Raw genomic sequence first — 20,227 nt, 5'->3', positions numbered from 1 at the left:
AATTCCAAGTTTCAATCACTGATCTCAGCCAGCGTTACGGGGCGGTAACTAACGTGTTAGCCATGGTTCCTGCTCCAATTGCTTCCAACAACTGCTGCTGGAAAGTTACATGTATAATGGCGTTTGATGATGGCTGTCAATTATTTTACACTGCTCTATGCAAGTATAAGTGCCAATGTTCTTGCATTGGTATCATGACTAGATAAGGAGGTTGCAGATATCAATAATGTTTGCCTTTACTCGTTGGATAGGGATGGCAAAATTAGAGGGTGTGCATATAAAATCCTGAGACAAAGAATCAGCTTAGATGCCAGAAAATATTTATTCTTTGCAGTCATCACCCTCTGGAACAAACTAACAAAATATACAGTGGGTTTACGGCAGTCCTTTAATAGGAAACTAGACACGATATTGAATGAAGAGGATGTTTCCAGTTACAGAAGTTTGCCTGGAATTTTTATGGCATTTCTCCCAATTTCTTGCCGCAACTTCGATCGAAAATCGGCAAAAATAGCATGAACAGTTGTTTATGTTGTTTCTTTAGGGGTTCCACCAAAGTTCCACTATAGTTATAGCAGGAGATTGGGAGAACCCCCCACAGAAAATCAAACTCATTAAGTTAGTTAGGTGGGATGATGAGTAGTGAGCTATTGTAGCCTTACACGATTGTTTTAGGGCAGTGCTGTCCAATAAAAGTTGCTGACCAGCCACAAGCTTCACCATTTCAGCCACATGCCCTACTTTTAGTCGAACACTCCTTACATATCCGCATACAATACAGGTAAATGTACTTCATGTGTATGATTACTTAAGAAACAACTACCACCATTCAGTATCAAACTTTGCAGTCTTCTTCATTCACCAAGGCTTGGAATTCCAGCATGAATTTATCAGATATAGAACATCTTAGTGCAGCTTTTCTAAGTTTTTGTCCAACAGTTGAAAGCAATGATTTGACTTCATCTGAGTGATTGTTGAGAATGTTGACTTGCACAACAAGATACATCAAACACATCCCTGCTCTCCAACAAGATGTGGTTGGAGGCTGCTTCTCCTTTGCCATGACATGTCCTGTTGGAGGTGCTCATTATTGGCTAGGATTGATTTCTTCTCCTGGCTTAGAGCGGTTAGTCTAGATTAGTCGAAATGACCATGATGCCAGTTCTCCTGTCCGTTCGTTATTTACTAATCAGAAATGCAATTAGCCACATCTGGCTATTGGGTAACGTATTGAGCAACCCTGTTTTAGAGGATCAAAGAGGAATTTCCCAGAGTTTTTCTTAACTTGGCTGCAGGTTTTTTCCTCTGGTCATTTGCTTCTCCCAGAAGTTTGCATGGTTAAATGATGTATGTTGTTGCACTATATTTGGTTACAAACTCTAGTCATGAACTCCGTTTCTCTCCCTAGCAACTGTCTGAGGCTGAACCAGACTGTTCGCAACCTTGACCCCGAGATGAACTTCCGACCACTTATCCACGCCATCACTAATACCGCCTACTTCCAACTCCATAACATTGCCCAACACTGCCCTGCCTCAGCTCATCTGCTGCTGAAACCCTCATTCATGCCTTTGTTACCTCTACTCTCTCCACTATTCCAAAGCTCTCCTGACCGGCCTTCCATCTTTCAACCTCCAGAAATTTGATTTCAGCCAAACCTCTGCTGCCTTTATCCTAACTTGCCCCAAATCCCGCTCACCCATCACCCCTGTGCTCGCTGACCTACATTGACTCCCGTTCCGGCAATGCAAAAATTTTAAAATTCTCATCCTTGTTCTCAAATCCCTCCTAGCTCTCGCCTCTCCTTATCTCCAGCCGTACAACCCTCCGAGATCTCTGCGCTCCTCCAATTCTAGCCGCTTGCACATCTCCTATTTAATTGCTCCACCACTGACGGACTCGCTTTCTGCTGCCTGGGTCCTAAACTCTGGAATTCCTTTCCTCAACCTCTCTACCTCTATCTCCTCCTTTAAGACGCTCCTTAAAACCTACCTCATCTAGTCGGTGACTAGAGTTTGTGAACAGCGTTTGTGGTGGGAATCGAAGACAATGGCTTTGGTCTTTCCAATACTTAGTTGGAGGAAATTTCTGCTTATGCCATGCTGTATGTCAGACAAGCAGTCTGACAAATTAGTGGAGGGGTCAAGAGAGCTGGTGATGAGGTAGAGCTGGTTGAGGTCCACGGCGAGAGACTGTGGAGGGATGTGATCAGGGCCCAGGAGAGGCATGAGTTCGTGGCCAGGGGCCCAGGGGAAGCATGGACCAGCCCAAACTGCGATATGTATGCACACTAGGTCTGTGCAGCAGAGCAGGTCTCCAGTCATCTTGGATACCCCTTGCCACTGGATCAAGACCTAGCTCTATCAAGCCCGTGTGGTGTCTGGTGTGCAACGGCCCACCACACATTAAGAAAAATCCATGCACAGGCATCTTCCACCCTTCAGGATGTAGTTTGGGACCTGGAATATTAGGTCCTTCATTGAAACACCTGTGAACTCATCCTTTTTTGGCATGTAAGCAAGTCATCCGCGTTTCGAGGGATCACCTATGATGATGATGATGATATTTGGTTAGTATGGACTTGTTAGAGTTTTCCTCTCTTTCTTTTTGTATGTTTGTATTTTACATTTCTTTTTACTAGCTCTGGCAATTTGATATGCAACCTTAGTTTCTCTCCAAAATTATATTTGAAGTAGATGCAAAAGAAGTCAGCCCTCAGCAGATATCTCCATGCCAAGAAAAATCAAACTCATCACCTCCTCTGAAGTCAATAATGGATGTTATAGACTGGAAGACTGCACGGAACCTGGGAGATGCTGAGGTTTGTAGAGATGACCATGCTCCTGGGTCTGTGCAATGATAATTGTATAGGTTCAGTGTGCGATTGCTGTCTGTCAGAGGTTTGACGTAAATTCAGAATATTACCTCATTAGAATTAAACAGGCAAGCTGAGGACGCCAATCGGGTGTACCGATGCAGCTCGCGGTTGGGGCCTGTTGAATTTTGAATGGCTCTGATGCCGAGCCAACTGTAGACATGTCCTGGGTGGGGGAGGCAAAGCAGAGGATCCCGGCTGATAGCAGCCCACAGTATTTTTGTGACGACCATAGGAGCACTCCTGTTTTTCCTGGCTCCACAAAACTGACATAGGACTTAGGCTGTTCAAGACCTAGGTCAACTAGTCGGAGCTTGCAATGTGCAAACTCTACCCATGTGTACATGAATTTCAATCAGGGTTCTAGAGCCAGTGTTAGGACCTTATTTCATATGCAAGTCACTTTACTCCTTTTTCAGGTAGGTGCCCTATGCACCCAAAAGTCACCGCTTCCAATTTGATGGTTGGTGCACTTTCAGGGAAGATTAGTCACAGGAGATAGGGTCCTAAAATTTGTCATCCCCATCCACAATGTTGCACCCCAAAAAACAGGTAAAACGATATTGAATTTCTCCTGCTGAATCTCAGTTGAGGCATTCCTGTTCCTGCTAAAATTCAATCAGATGGTGCTAATGTTGCATTGGGTAAAGCGACTCCTGCCATGATGTCCTGCCTTAGCTGCTCCTGATTTTTCAAAGTAACTACAATTGCACAGTTCACTGAAAGACTCATCCTTGAGGCAATGTCTCCTGCTCTGCTCATCATTGGAACTCTGCCAGCTCCCTCTTGTGCTTTAATGCAGGTTTTAATTGGGATAATTAACATGAAGTGGGAATGAAGTCAATTTTAAGTAAATTTGTATGTTCCATGTTAATTGCTTAATAAGGAAAAAAAACATTGCATGTGTGTTAGTAAATATTTCCAACCTGCACTATCAAGAGCAAGTTAGAAGCATGGGTAAAAATTAATGACCACACAATTAATGCCAAATCACAAATGTACCTTTCCTCAATGCACAATTACATGCAGTAGCTCAACACACAGAGCAAATTACACTCACAGGCTTGGAACATCAAATGAAACATCAATAACTTAACGAGAGCAAATGAACTCTTATATAAATACATGCTGTTATGTAGAAACATAGAAAATAGGTACAGGGGTAGGCCATTTGGCCCTTCGAGCCTGCACCACCATTCAATGTGATCATGGCTGATCATGCAACTTCAGTATCCCATTCCTGCTTTCTCTCCATACCCCTTGATCCCTTTAGCCATACGGGCCACATTTAACTCCCTTTTGAATATATCTAACAAACTGGCCTCAACAACTTTCTGTGGGAGACAATTCTTCAGGTTCACAATTCTCTGAAACATAGAAAATAGGCGCAGGAGTAGACCATTCGGCCTTTCGAGCCTGCAGCACCATTCAACAAGATCATGGCTGATCAGTCACCTCAGTATCCCTTTCCTGCTTTCTCTCCATACCCCTTGATCTCTTTAGCCCAGAGAGCCATATCTAACTCCCTCTTGAATATAGCTAATGAACTGGCATCAATTCTCTGCGGTAGAGAATTCCACAGGTTAACAACTCTTTGAGTGAAAACGTTTCTCCTCATCTCGGTTCTAAATGGTTTACTCCTCCTCCTTAGACTGTGACCCCTGGTTCTGGACTTCCCCAATATCAGGAACATTCTTCCTGCATCCAACCTGTCCAGTGCCATCAGGATTTTATATGTTTCTATGAGATCCCCTTTCATTCTTCTAAACTCCAGTGAATACTGGCCCAGTCGATCCAATCTCTCCTCATATGTCAGTCCCACGATCCCGGGAATCAGTCTGGTGAACCTCTGCTGCACTCCCTCAATAGCAAGAATGTCCTTCCTCAGATTAGGAGACCAAAACTGAACACAATATTCCAGGTCAGGCCTCAACGAGGCCCTGTACAACTGCATTAAGACCTCCCTGCTCCTATACTCAAATCCCCTAGCTATGAAGGCCAACATGCCATTTCACCATCTTCTGTACCTGCATGCCAACTTTCATGACTGATGAACTATGACACCTAGGTCTCGTTGCACCTCCCCTTTTCCTAATCTTCCGCCATTCAGATAATATTCTGCCTTCATGTTTATGCCACCAAAGTGGATAACCTCACATTTATCCACATTATACTGCATCTGCCTTGCATTTGCCCACTCACCTAACCTGTCCAAGTCACTCTGCAGCCTCTTAGCATCCTCCTCACAGCTCACACCACCACCCAGTTTAGTGTCAACTGCAAACATAGAGATATTACACTCAATTCCTTCGTCTAAATCGTTAATGTTTATTGTAAAGAGCTGGGGTCCGTGCACTGAGCCCTGCGGCACTCCACTAGTCACTGCCTGCCATTCTGAAAAGGACCCGTTTATCCCGACTCTCTGCTTCCTGTCTGCCAACCAGTTCTCTATCCATGTCAGTAGATTTCCCCCAATAGCATGCGCTTAGGTTTTGCACACCAATCTCTTGCGCGGGTCGTTGTCAAAAGCCTTTTGAAAGTCCAAATACACCACATCCACTGGTTCTCCCTTGTACACTCTACTAGCTACATCCTCAAAAAATTCCAGAAGATTCGTCAAGCATGATTTCCCTTTCATAAATCCATGCTGACTTGGAACGATCCTGTCACTGCTTTCCAAATGCGCTGCTATTTCGTCCTTAATGATTGATTCCAACATTTTTCCCACTACTGACGTCAGGCTAACCGGTCTATAATTACCCGTTTTCTCTCTCCCTCCTTTTTTAAAAAGTGGTGTTACATTAGCTACCCTCCAGTCCATAGGAACTGATCGAGAGTCGATAGATTGTTGGAAAATGATCACCAATACATCCACTATTTCTAGGGTCACTTCCTTAAGTACTCTGGGATGCAGACTATCAGGTCCCGGGGATTTATCGGCCTTCAATCCTATCAATTTCCCTAATATAATATCCTGCCTAATAATGATATCCTTCAGTTCCTCCTTCTCACTGGACCCATTGACCCCTAGTACATTCGGAAGGTTATTTGTGTCTTCATTCATGAAGACAGAACCGAAGTATTTGTTCAGTTGGTCTGCCATTTCTTTGTTCCCCATTATAAATTCACCTGAATCCGACTGCAAGGGACCTACGTTTGTCTTCACAAATCTTTTTCTCTTCACATATTTATAGAAGCTTTTGCAGTCAGTTTTTATGTTCCCTGCAAGCTTCCTCTCGTACTCTATTTTCCCCCTCTTAATTAAACCCTTAGTCCTCCTCTTTGAATTCTAAATTTCTCCTAGTCCTCAGGTTTGTAGCTTTTTTTTAGCCAATTTATATGCCTCTTCCTTGGTTTTAACACTATCCTTAATTTTCCTTGTTAGCCACGGTTGAGCCATCTTCCACATTTTATTTTTACTCCAGACAGGGATGTACAATTGCTGAAGTTCATCCATGTGATCTTTAAATATTTGCCATTGCTTATCCACCGTCAACCCTTTAAGTGTCCTTTGCCAGTCTATTCTAGTCAATTCACGCCTCATACCGTCGAAGTAACCTTTCCTTGCATTCAGGACCCTAGTTTCTGAATTAACTGTGTCACTCTCCATCTTAATAAAGAATTCAACCATATTATAGTCACTCTTCCCCAAAGGCCTTGCACAAAAAGATTGCTAATTAGTCCCTTCTCGTTACACATCACCCAGTCTAGGATGGCCAGCTCTCTAGTTGGTTCCTCGACATACTGGTCGAGAAAACCATCCCTAATACACTCCAGGAAATCCTAGAAACAACACAACCATCCCGAATACACTCTAGGAAATCCTAGAAACAACACAAGCAATTTGTTTGAGCATAACAATTTTCTCGCTTTTACAAAGGCATTTTCTTGGCTTTTTCCCCAAACCCATTCGCCCCCTTTTCATAGTAAGATATGTCGTGGTTCTAGCAGGATGCTGAGACCCAGTAAGAAGTTACCAAAGTAGTTCAAGAGTCCCAGAAACGATCGCAGCTCCATCACGTTCTGTGGCCTCGGTGCGTTCTCGATTGCCTCCGTCTTCGCATTGGTGAGCCTGATGCCATCCGCCGCAATCCTCCTTCCCAAGAACTCCATTTCAGGGACCAGGAAAACGCACTTCGAGGGTTTTAACCTGAGCCCCACGCAGTTGAGTCAACTAAGAACCTCCTCCAGGTTTTGCAGGTGCTCGACTGTGTTCTGACCTGTGACCAAGATGTCGTCCTGGAAGACCACGGTGTACGGGACCGACTTCAGTGAAACTTCCATGTTTCCCTGGAATATCACCGCCGCTGATCGGATTCCAAGCAGGCATCTATTATAAGCAAAAAGATCTTTGTGCATGTTGATGCAGGTGAGGGCCTTCCGTGATTCCTCCAGTTCTTGCGTCATGTCGGATGAAGTCAGATCCAGCTTCGTGAACGTCTTTCCTCCCGCCAGCGTTGCAAAGAGGTCACGGTTTTTGCTAGTGGGTATTGGTCCTGCAGTGAGAAACGATTGATAGATACTTTACAATTGCCACAGATTCTGACGGTGCCCCCTCCCTTGAGGACTGGGACAATAGGACTGGCTCACTCGCTGAACTCGATCGGTGAAATGATGCCCTCTCGTTGCAGCCGGTCTAGCTCGATCTCTACCCTTTCTCTCATCATGTACTGTACTGCTCTCGCCTTGTGATGGATGGGTCACACCCCCAGAATTAGTTGGATCTGCACTTTTGCTCCTTAGAATTTCCCGATGCCTAGTTCGAACAGCGAAGGAAATTTGTTTAAGACCTGGGCGCATGAAGTTTCGTCAGCGGGTGATAGCGCTCGGACGTCATCCCAGTTCCAGCGTATCTTTCTCAGCCAGCTCCTGCTGAGCAGCGTGGGACCATCGCTCGGTAGCTTGTGCATCGCCCCATCATAGGAGACCTTTACGGTAACACTGCCGATTACAGGAATCAGTTCTTTACTGTAAGTTTTTAGTCTCATGCGAACTGGAGTTAAGACTGCCCTTGAAGCCTTGTTGCACCACAGCCTTTCGAAAGTCTTTTTGCCCATGATGGACTGGCTCGTGCCCATGTCCAGCTCCATTGACACCGGGAGTCCATTTAGTTCAACATTTAGCATTATCGGTGGACAATTCGTGGTGAATGTGTGTACCTCTGCCTCCTCTATCTGAGGCTCTAGTTCATAGCGATCCTCCGTGGATCTGTCCTTCTTGGCAACATAGTGGTTTGCAGGTTTAACAGGCTTAGCAGCTCACCTGCACATTAGTTGGAGGTGTCCCATTATTGCACAGCCTTGCAAACGTATCCTTTGAATCGGCATGAATGGACACGATGATCACCCCCGCAGCGCCAACAAGGTGTTAATAGCCTTGCATTCATCACCCTTGATGGTGGACTCTGAGACATCTGCGGACGTGTAGCTGCAGGTATGTGTGACCTTCCCTGTACGTTACGATTCGAAAGCAACATCACTTTGTTCACAGTATTTGTAGCAGCACTTGTGTGTTGAGAGATTTGCTTAGTATTGTCACTGGTGGCAATGAACGCCTGGGCTAGCACTATGGCCTTACTCAAGGTTGGGGTCTCGACAGTCAAAAGCTTGCGAAGTATGGTTTCTTGGCCAATGCCAAGTACGAAATAGTCTCTGAGCATGTGTTCCAAATGTCCTTCAAATTCGTAATGTCCTGCAAGGCGTCTCAGCTCGGCGACATAACTTGCCACTTCCTGGCCTTCAGACCTTTTGTAGGTGTTTTCTCCGTGAGTTTCGCTGGAGTGAGCAGATTCTTCATGAGGCCATATGTTGGTGCCCCACAGACAGTGAGGAGGATCGCTCTATGTTTGGCAGCGCTCTCTTCCCTATCTAGCTCATTGGCCACGAAGTATTGATCGAGTCATTCCACAAAAGTTTCCCAATCATCTTTTTCCGAAAATTTCTCCAGGGTGAAAATTTCTCCACTGTTCTCTGCATCTTTGGGTTCGTTATCCGTATCTCGTCACCAGTTGTTGTATATGGAGAAAGAGTCAGACTGAACACTGTGAGCTCAAAGTAAAGTGTGACCTTGGTATTTTATTGCCGGTCTCCAGAGTGCCTCTCTAACCTGTGAAGCCTTTTTAAATAGCTGTGCTCCCAAGGGATTATGGGATCCCTTGGGACTCCGGGGAATGAGCCTTCGGTTGGCTGTACAGAGTAAATAAAAGTCCACATATATAACACTCTGGGATGCAGACGATTAGGCCCTGGGGATTTATTGGCCTTCAATCCCATCAATTTCCCTAACACAATTTCCTGACTAATAAGGATTTCCTTCAGTTCCTCCTTCTCGCTAGATCCTCGGTCCCCTAGTATTTTCGGAAGGTTACATGTGTCTTTCTTCGTGAAGACAGAACCAAAGTATTTGTTCAATTGCCATTTCTTTGTTCCCCATTATAAATTCACCTGATTCTTGACTGCAAGGGACCTACGTTTGTCTTCACTAATCTTTTTCTCTTCACATACCTATAGAAGCTTTTGCAGCCAGTTTTTATGTTCCCTACAAGATTCCTCTCGTACTCTATTTCCCCCTCCTAATTAAACCTTTTGTCCTCCTCTGCTGAATTCTAAATTTCTCCCAGTCCTCAGGTTTGCTGCTTTTTCTGGCCAATTTATATGCCACTTCCTTGGATTTAACACTATTCCTAATTTCCCTTGTTAGCCACAGTTGAGCCATCTTCTTCGTTTTATTTTTACGCCAGACAGGGATGTACAATTGTTGAAGTTCATCCATGTGATCTTTAAATGTTTGCCATTGCTTATCCACCGTCAACCCTTTAAGTATCATTCGCCAGTCTATCCTGGCCAATTGACGTCTCATACCATTGAAGTTCCCTTTCTTTAAGTTCAAGACCCTAGTCTCTGAATTAACTGTGTTACTCTCCATCCTAATGAAGAATTCTACCATATTATGGTCACTCTTCCCCAAGGGGCCTCGCACAACAAGATTGCTAATTAATCCTCTCTCATTACATAACATCCAGTCTAGGATGGACAGCTCTCTAGTTGGTTCCTCGACATATTGGTCTAGAAAACTATCACTTATACACTCCAGGAAATCCTCCTCCACTGTATTGCTACCAGTTTGGTTAGCCCAATCTATATGTAGATTAAAGTCACCCATGATAACTGCTGTACCTTTATTGCACGCATCCCTAATTTCCTGTTTGATGCCATCCCCAACCTCACTACTACTGTTTGGTGGTCTGTACACAACTCCCACTGGTGTTTTCTGCCCTTTGGTGTTCCGCAGCTCTACCCATACAGATTCCACATCATCCAAGCTAATGTCCTTCCTTACTATTGCATTAATCTCCTCTTTAACCAGCAACGCTACCCCACCTCCTCTTCCTTTCTGTCTATTCTTCCTAAATGTTGAATACCCCTGGATGTTGAGTTCCCAGCCTTGGTCCTGGAGCCATGTCTCCATGATCCCAATTACATCATATCCGTTAACAGCTGTCTATGCAGTTAATTCATCCACCTTATTACAAATGCTCTTTGCATTGAGACACCGAGCCTTCAGGCTTGTTTTTTTAACACTCTTTTTGTCCTTTTAGAATGATGTTGTAATGTGACACTTTTAAATTTTTGCCTTTGATTTCTCTGCCCTCCACTTTTACTTATCTCCTTTTTACCTTTTGCTTCTGCCCCCATTTTACTTCCCTCTGTCTCCCTGCATGGATTCCCATCCCCTGCCATATTAGGTTTAACCCTCCCCAACAGCACTAGCAACTGTTACCATAAGAATATAAGAACATAGGAAATAGGAGCAGGAGTAGGCCGTATGGCCCCTCGAGCCTGCTCCACCATTTAATATCATAGCTGATCTTCGACCTCAACTCCACTTTCCTGCCCTATCTCCATATCCCTTGATTCTCCTAGACTACAAAAATCTATCTATCTCAGCACTGAATATATTCGGAGATTTTGCATCCACAGCCATTTGGGGCAGAGAATTCCAAAGATTTACAACCCTCTGTGAAGAAATTCCTCCTCGTATCTGTCTTAAATGGCCTACCCCTTATCCTGAGATGGTGCCCCCGAGCTCTATACACTCCAGTCAGGGGAAACAACCTCTCAGCATCTACCCTGTCAATCCCCTTCAGAATCTTGTATGTTTCAATGAGATCACTCTCATTCTTCTAAACTCCAGAGAGTATAGGTCCATTCTACACAATTTCTGATCATTAGACAGCCTTCTCATCCCAGGACTAACACGCATATAATGTTTGTTTTCCCTTGTTAAGCAATTAACATGGAACATATAAATTTACTTAAAATTGAATCTCCGTTGTATCGCCTCCAAGGCAAGTATATCCTTCCTTAGATAAGGAGACCAAAATGGTGCACAGTACTCCAAGTGTGGTCTCACCAAGGCCCTGTACAATTGTAGCAAGACGTCCTTACTCTTATACTCCAAGCCCCTTGCTATAAAGGAGAACATATAATTTGCCTTCCTTATTGCTTGTTGTATCTGAATGCTAGCTTTCTATGTTTCTTGCACAAGGACACCTAAATATCTCTGAATGCCAACATTTAAAAGTTTCTCACCGTTTAAAAAATATTCTGTTTTCCTATTCTTCCTAGCAAAATGAATAACTTCACATTTCCCTCGATAATACTCCAGCTACCACCTTACTGCCCACTCACTTAGTCTATCTATATCCCTTTGCAGCCACTTTGTGTTCTCGACACAGCTTACTGTCCCACCTAGCTTTGTATCATCAGCAAACCTGAATACATTACACTCGGTTCCTTCATTTAAGTCATTAATATAGATTATAAATAGCTGAGGCCCCAGTACTGATCCATGCGGCACCTGCCAACCTGAAAAAGACCCATTTATCCCTACTATCTGTTTTCTGTCCGTTAACAAATCCTCTATCCATGCTAATATATTACCTCCAATCTCATGAGCCCTTACCTTGTGTAATAACCTTTCATGTGGCACCTTATCGAATGCCTTTTGGAAATCCGAATATGTTACATCCACTGGTTCCCCTTTATCTATCCTGCTAGTTACAACCTCAAAAAACTCTAATAAATATGTCAAACACCATTTCTCTTTCATAAAACAATGTTGACTCTGCCTAATCATGTTCTAATTTTCTAAGTACCCGAATACTACTTCCTTAACAATGGATTCCAGCATTTTCCCGACGACTGATGTCAGGCTAACTGGCCTGAAGTTCTCTGTTTTCTCTCTCCCTCCTTTCTTGAATAGCCATATTATATTTGCTACTTTCCAATCTGCTGGGACCGTTCTAGAATCTAGAGAATTTTGAAAGATCAAAATCAATGCATCCATTATCTCTGCAGTCACCTCTTTTAGAACCTTAGGTTGTAGGCCACAGGTCCAGGATATTTGTCGGCTTTTAGTCCCATTAGTTTCTCTAGTACTTTTTATTTATTAATTTATTACAAATTAATATTTATTAATCTACTTATATTAATTACATTAAGTTCCTCACCGTCATTAGACCCTTGGTTCCCCACCATTTTAGGTATGCTTTTTGCATCTTCTACTGTGAAGACAGATACAAAATATTTGTTTCACGTTTCTGCCATTTCCTTATTCCCCATAATAATTTCTCCTGCTCCAGCCTCTAAGGGACCAATGTTTACTTTTGCTACTCTCTTCCTTTTTACATACTTGTAGAATGTAACCAGGTGAATTATGAACTACGTGATGGTAAGGATAGCACATTATTAGCGTTCGCTGTCATTACCCCTCTGAAGCTGACTGTAACTTCATGAATTAGCACATGTGTAGCTAAACATAGAAATCCTGAAGTTGCAGTCAGTCATTCACGGCTCTGCCACTGGCTGCGCTGTGGACCTCCCCATCCCAAGCTCGCTATCAGTGAAATCAGTAGAACTGCCAAAAACCTAAGCTTTTCTGTGCTAATATTGCTGTTAAACACCCCATTAAATGTTACGCCTTGTTGGAATAGGTGTAACTAGGGTTTTAACAGCGTATTGACTGCAAAACAACTGTTCTGGCCCTGAAAAACAATTTTATATTTGTGGAATGTCAAATTTCTGCATTACGATAAAAACTCCTAGATTTAAATTTTTTTTTACTTTGTTCGGGATATTTCAGTTGAACTTTACCCCATGTGCATGTCCCAATTTTTTTTGCTCTCTGTAACTTTTTTTTAAAGTGCAGATAATTTGAGCTTTTTATTGCCATCTGGGAGAATTCTTGTGGTTGGCTACTTAGACAGCTTGATGACATCCCTTTTCACAGCACTACAATCAATTTCACATTAACGAAGCTAAAGTTCTTGCCTCTGTGCGCAGCTTTCTTCAAGGTCAGCAGCGATTACTGTCGCTTTGCGGTTGACCGCAAATTATAGGTCATGGTTTTGTTGTATAATTTTGCTACCTTAAGTTACCTTCTCTAACAGTGTAACTAGTAGTTAGTTATTTGAATATACCAATGAAAGATTTATTATATTGTGCACGGTATAGCAATTCTACAGAAGTTCAGGTAAGGTGAAAAATTAACATTTTGTTTCATTTCTCTGGTTGTATTTTTAATGTTTTTCTTTCTTTGTTCCTTTCTTCTAGTTTCTGTTTTAATTTTATGCTGACAGATGTAATCTAAATGCGTTATTTTTAATCTTATATTTTTGCCTAAAAGACTAGGGCTAGATTTTACATTACTGCGAGCAATATGAAATGGGCATTAGCAATAAATCACTTTGAGCTTCTGCCGTAAAGTGTTGCCATTCTTAGCAACGGCATGGCAACGCTCGATTCCCGTGATTCAGGAGGTCAAGGGTCACTGTTACATGCGCATAAGAGGAGACAGAGAGGGAGCTGAGAGGGAGTGAAAGCGTGTGTGTGGGTGTGGTGTGGCTGCTTTGGGAGGAAGATGGGAGAGTTTTGAGCTTTATAGCAAATTATGCCAAAAAAGTTACCTATTACCAGCCAGATATTTTCCTGAATTTGGTGCCTACAATGGAGGCAAAGGAGGAGGCGATTCAGTACGCTGTGGAGACTGACGCTGGCGAGAGCAGTGAGCTGGGAGAGAAACACATTGGAGGAGACAAAAGAGTGAGGAGGTTCTCGGACGAGGCTAATGCCTCCCTCATGCAGGAGGTCCAGGCACGCTGGGGTGATTTGACACAAGGAGAGCATGGGAAGCCCACCCCAAAGGCCTACCAGAAGATATAGGCCGTGAGAGCAGAGGTGGTCACGTCGGCGACCAATGAGGTGTTTGAGGGCAAGCAATGCTGCAGACGATGGAACGACCTTGTCGGATCCGCAAGAGTAAGTATTACTTTTATTTACATGTACTTATATATTTATATAATTTGATTTGTAAGAGTCATGAGTGACTATCATCAGATGTGAGGTCTTTCACTTTTCCCAAAAAGTTGTACTCAAAGCCTGCAGTCAAGGTGCACGTCTTTAGGTAAAGAATGATAATTCTCATAATAATCATGATTACATCTGTCAGTTATGTGTTGTATCAGTCTCTGTGACAGTTCCTAGCAATGATATCACACAATGATCTCATGCCATGTCGTCCTGTTACCTTTTACAGAAGAAGCTATCGACAAATAGGTCCGAGCAGAGGCAAAACGAGTGGGGGCCACCAGTTACCAGCGACATCACTGACATCGAGGAGCGGGTGCTCACACTCGTGGGCAGGCATCCCGGATGGCCACGCAGGCAGCTGCAGACCCTGAAGTGATGCCACGTGAGTAAAGTATACACCATTGCGTGATGTAAAGTCAATAGATGCCACACCCACTCATATCCGAACAATAATATATGATAGATGATTTCTAAAATTGTCCTATAAATAATGTTGGCCTCATGAGAATCATTGCAATGCAGAATGTGTTGATGGTCATGAAATGTGATGTCTGTGATGATTTTAATAGCGGTGGTGCTTGTCGTGTATATGCTGTGTGTAGCGCTGGACTGACCTTGTGACCCTAGCATCCCCTTCTCCTCTAATAACCTCATTTGTGTTTTGCAGCTCAGCCAGCAGCGCGTCCCAAGGCAAGACCACAGAGGCCAGAAGGTGGGGGCGCAGGGCAGGACTCAGCGAACGATCCTACATCTGGTGCTGAGGAGGTCCAATTCTCGCCCATCAATCAACTGAGTCTGTTCTCCACGAATGAGAGCGCAGACTTTGAGGAGTCTGCATCGCCAGGCTCCAGAAGGCATTCCACCCCAAGGCCATCTAGTGCTCCTCCAGCCATTCCCGCCTCCACTCTGGAGGTACTGGGCCCAAGCACCTCGCCACAGGGCACCCCAGTTGGCCCCAGGATGGCGCCGACCCCGCGGAGGTTTCGTGGACGCGACAGGTCTGGTCCACGAGCACCAGATGAGAGTGGAGAGATGGTACAGTTGTCCAGGAGGACTGTAGACATAGGTGACCAGGGTTGAAGACCCTCGAAAAACTCCAGGACATAGTTGACGTATTTACTGAGGCATACGAAAGCTTTACGCTAAACATCAGCAAGACAAAGGTCCTCAACCAGCCTGTCCTTACCGCACAGCACTGTTTCTCAGTCATCAAAATCCACGCACTGCCCTGGACAACGTGGACCACCACTTCCCATATCTTGGGAGCCTCCTATCAACAAGAGCAGGCATTGACGACGAGATCCAACACTGCCTCCAGTGCGCCAGTTCAGCCTTCGGCCACTTGAGGAAAAGAGTGTTTGAAGACCAGGTACTCAAAACTGCCACCAAGCTCATGGGCTGTAGTATTACCCGCCCTCTTGTATGGCTCAGAAACATGGACCATGTACAGTAGACAGCTCAAGTCGCTGGAGAAATACCACCAACAATGCCTCTGCAAGATCCTACAGATCCCCTGGGAGGATAGATGCAGCAACATTAGCATCCTCGACCAGGCCAACATCCTCAGCATCGAAGCACTGACCACACTGCATCAGCTCTGCTGGGCAGGCCACATAGTTCGCATGCCAGACACAAGACTCCCAAAGCAAGCATTCTACTCGGAGCTCCTTCACGGCAAATGAGCCAAAGGCGGGCAGCAGAAACGTTACAAGGACACCCTCAAAGCCTCCCTGATAAAGTGCAACAAGCCCACTGACACCTGGGAGTCTCTGGCCAAAGACCACCCTAAGTGGAGGAAGCACATCCGGGAGGGAGCTGAGCACCTCGAGTCTCGTCGCCGAGAGCGTGGAGAAATCAAGTGCAGGCAACGGAAAGAGCGTGCGGCAAACCAGTACTTCCCTCAACGACTATCTGCCCCACCTGTGACAGAGACTGTGGTTCTAGTATTGGACTGTACAGCCACCTAAGAACTCATGTTAAGAGTGGAAGCAAGTCTTCCTCGATTCCGAGGGACTGGCTATGATGACGATGAGACATAGGTGACCAGATCCTAAATGCATTGGGGGGCATATCCCGACAGCTGGCCAGCATCTCCGGCACCATGATTGAGTATGTTCCGCGGATGGTGGAAGCCCTGGAGGCTATAGCCAGGAACACTCGTGGCACAGGCCTCCCAGTGGTCCCGGAGTGCGGCACTCCACCCCTAGGTTCTGCACCCCCAGTGCCAATGACACGAGAGGCAGAAGCAAGATCCTACTTCTGGATCCGAGAACATTCCCACCTCAGTACCCCCCGTTCCCGTATCCATGCAACCACCGGCTCTGTCTTCATCCCAATGAGGCACCGTCTGAGGAGCTCCTCAGCCAGGCGGCATGGAGCAAGGAGGGGAAGGGATAGAAGTGGGGAGAAGAAGAGGAGGGGGGAAGGAAAGTGAGGTGCATGTCCGCAGGTGATGGCTCTGTTATATCTCCATCTTGCTGTATGCAATTTGTTCGAATGTATGGCGGGAGGAGACCACCCTGTTGGTTTGCATTTGTGTTCTGTGTTGCTGGACATGTTGACCATTTGATTCATGTCAATGTTTGAAAAAGTGGGATGGGGGTGGGGTGTTTTTGCCCGTGATACTTATGATTTCAGACCAATGGTCGTATTAAATGTTTTTTATTCAACATAACTTTGTTGCGCATTGTCTCAGATAGCTGGACTGTTACACACTGGTGATTCCTTAACATGAAAGCGTTCAATCAACGTAAACTTTAACTGGCACCAAGGTGATGCCCATCATTGATGTCTGAGCTGCACACACACTGCAGTGTGTCAGCTTTGTCAATAACAGCAACATTATTTCAGGCAAATCGCTCATTTATGAGCTCCTGACATAAGAGTCTTGCAGCTATGTAGCCACCACGGGCCTTTTCCTGCGGTCTGGAAGTGGGCATGGACATGGTTGCTGTTATGTATGTTAACTGGGTTTTACCTGCTCCGGGAGGGCGTGACTGTCAGAGTCCTAATGGTCACTGGCAGACACGTGCAAGCCGTGTATATAATGTTGGCAGCCATGTTGAATCCTCACTTTGAGAATAAATAAACTGGAGTAAGGTCATGCCTGAACTAGTTCACCATACGTAGCCTCGTAGAGTTATTCGATACTTAACAATTGGCGACGAGTTAAAATACGAACTTTCACGCAACCATGTCTGTTCGAATTTTGGAGAGATTCATGGAAGGGGCAGTCTGGGAGGATTTCACTGATCGCCTCGACCAGTACTTCGTAGCCAATGGATTGGAAGGAACCGATAACGCAATTAAGCACAGGGCAGTTCTCCTCACCATTTGTGGGTCAAAAGTTTATGGCCTTATCAAGAATCTACTCTCACCAACTCGACCAATGGATAAGACTCATGATGAATTGTGTACGCTGGTTCGTAACCATTTTAAACTGAAGGAAAGTATCATCATGGTGTGGTATCGTTTCTATATGCACAATCGCTCCGGGGGCCAGGACGTGGCCGAATTTGTCGCCGACCTGAGACATCTCGCTGGGCCATGCAACTTCGGAGCTGCGTTGGAGGAAATGCTGCGGGACTTTTTCATGCTTGGCATTGGCCATGAGGTCATCCTTCGAAAGCTGCTGGCTGCTGAATCTCTAGACCTGAGCAGGGCCATCACGATCGCCCAGTCATGCACGTCCACGGACGAAAACTCAAAACAGATATTTTCCCAGCACTGAAACTCACCGGCAAGTATTGTGCATCAAATAATATCGTCGGCAGGTAGAGCTGCACATACTTGACCTGTAACTGCTCAAAGTCCGCCATCGGGGATGAATCAAATCTCACCTTGTTAGCGTTGCAGGGACTATCATCGGGCCCATCAATGCCGATTCAAGCAATACGTGTGCAGACTGTGCAACAATGGGGCACCTTCAGTGAATGTGTCCGCAACCAACCAAGCTGCGACACACCACGTGGCTGAGGATGATCGATCCAACGTGGATCAAGTGGCACAGGCAACTCAACCTGAGGTACAGAACGAAGAAGTGTATGGGGTGCATTTTTTAACCAAAAGTCCTCCGATAATGCTGGAAGTTAAATTAAATGGGGTTCCAGTATCCATGGAATGGGACACGGGAGCGAGTCAGTCAATAATGAGCCAGAGGGCTTTCAAAAAGCTGTGGGACACTAAGGCAAAAAGACCCAAACTGAGCCCAATCAATGCGAAGCTGCGTATCTCATCATCATCATCATATTCATAAGCAGTCCCTCAGAATCGAGGAAGACTTGCTTCCACTCCTGAAGTGAGTTCTTTGGTGGCTGAACAGTCCAATACGAGAGCCACAGACTCCTCTGTCACAGGTGGGGCAGATAGTCATTGAGGGAAGGGGTGGGTGGGACTGGTTTGCCACATGTTCTTTCCGCTGCCTGCGCTTGATTTCTGCATGCTCTCGGCGTTGAGACTCGAGGTGCACAGGGAACTCCACAGCGAGCACCCAGGCACCGTGCTGATGAAGGCCATTGCCCGGTCACACGTTTGGTGGCCGGGAATTGATTCAGACCTGGAACACTGTGTTCGCTGGTGCACAACATGTGCTCAGCCCTAGGGAGGCCCTGCTCAGCCCATGGCCCTGGCCCACCAGGCCACGGTCATGCATTCACGTAGACTCCGCGGGTCCGTTCATGGGGAAAATGTTTCTCATCGTGGTTGATGCGTACTCGAAATGGATCGAGTGCATCATTTTGAATTTGTGCACGACATCCACCACTGTGGAGAGTCTATGCGCGGTCTTTGCAACCCAAGGTTTGCCGGACAGCCTTGTTAGCGATAATGCCCCATGTTTCACGAATTCCGGGAGTTCATGTCAGGTAATGGCATCAACCATGTCAGGACAGCACCGTTCAAGCCGGCCACCAATGGCCAGGCGGAACATGCGGTCCAAATCATAAAACAAGGCATGCTCAAGATTCAGGGTCCCTCCCTTCAATGCCGCCTATCGCACGTCCTGCTGGCCTATAGGTCCCGACCGCACTCGCTCACAGGGGTCCCGCCTGCGGAGCTCCTTATGAAACGGACACTCAAAACTCGGCTGTCCCTCATTCATCCTGTCTTGTCCGACATTGTTGAAGGCAAGCGCCAGTCCCAAAATGAGTACCATAACAGTAATTCAAGGGCGAGATGTATAGAAATTGGTGACCCTGTATTTGTTCTCAATCACGCTTTGGGGCCCAAATGGCTTGAAGGTACTGTAGTTGACAAAGAGGGGAATAGGGTCATCGTGGTTAAACTTAACAATGGGCAGATATGCCACAAGCTTCTAGACCAAGTAAAAAAAAGGTTCTGCATGGACTCTGAGGAACCTGAGGAAGATCATGAGATGGTATTCACACCACCGCCAGTGAACATTCAGCAGCATGCACAGTCCCTGAGGTCAGCCCGGACAGGCCAGAATCACCACAGGGGACAGACACGCAGGCCTAGGCTCAACAGCCAGAGCCCCAACTGCGGCGCTCCACGAGGGAGCGCAGACCACTCAAAAGACTTAACCTGTGATCCCAATAAGATGTTGGGGGGGAGGTGATGTCATGTATGTAACCTTCATGTAACAACACTGCAATACTGTATATACTTGAGAAATGCACACATTGACCACAGGGGGTGAACTTGTGGGAGACACTCCTCACCTGGTCATCCAGGTATATAAAGGGAGGTCCCACGCAACGTCATCACTTCTTGGTCCTGTGAATAAAGGTGCAGGTCACAGAGTCCATAGAATGTGCCTCATGTGGATTTGTGGTATTGTGTAAGGACTTTACAAGTGGGGATGTTCCACTTTATCAGAGAGGCTTTGAGGGTGTCCTTGTTGCGTTTCCGCTGCCCATCTTTGGCTTGTTTGCCATGAAGGAGCTCCGAGTAGAGTACTTGCTTTGGGAGTCTCGTGTCTGGCATGTGGATTATGTGGCCTGCCCAGTGGAGCTGATCGCGTGTG

General features: G+C 45.5%; 1 protein-coding gene across 1 annotated transcript in view; it reads right to left on the bottom strand.

Annotated features, from left to right (window-relative positions):
• Nucleotides 1–20,227, bottom strand: part of LOC139269134 (neuronal growth regulator 1-like) — a 353,215-nt gene that overhangs the window by 221,253 nt on the left and 111,735 nt on the right. The gene's annotated exons all lie outside the window — the stretch shown is intronic.

Source organism: Pristiophorus japonicus, chromosome 8 (assembly GCF_044704955.1).
Source record: "Pristiophorus japonicus isolate sPriJap1 chromosome 8, sPriJap1.hap1, whole genome shotgun sequence".
Classification (NCBI taxonomy): Eukaryota; Metazoa; Chordata; class Chondrichthyes; family Pristiophoridae; genus Pristiophorus; species Pristiophorus japonicus.
The sequence above is the reverse complement of the archived record's forward strand: the minus strand, read 5'-3'. Positions and strand labels throughout refer to the sequence as shown.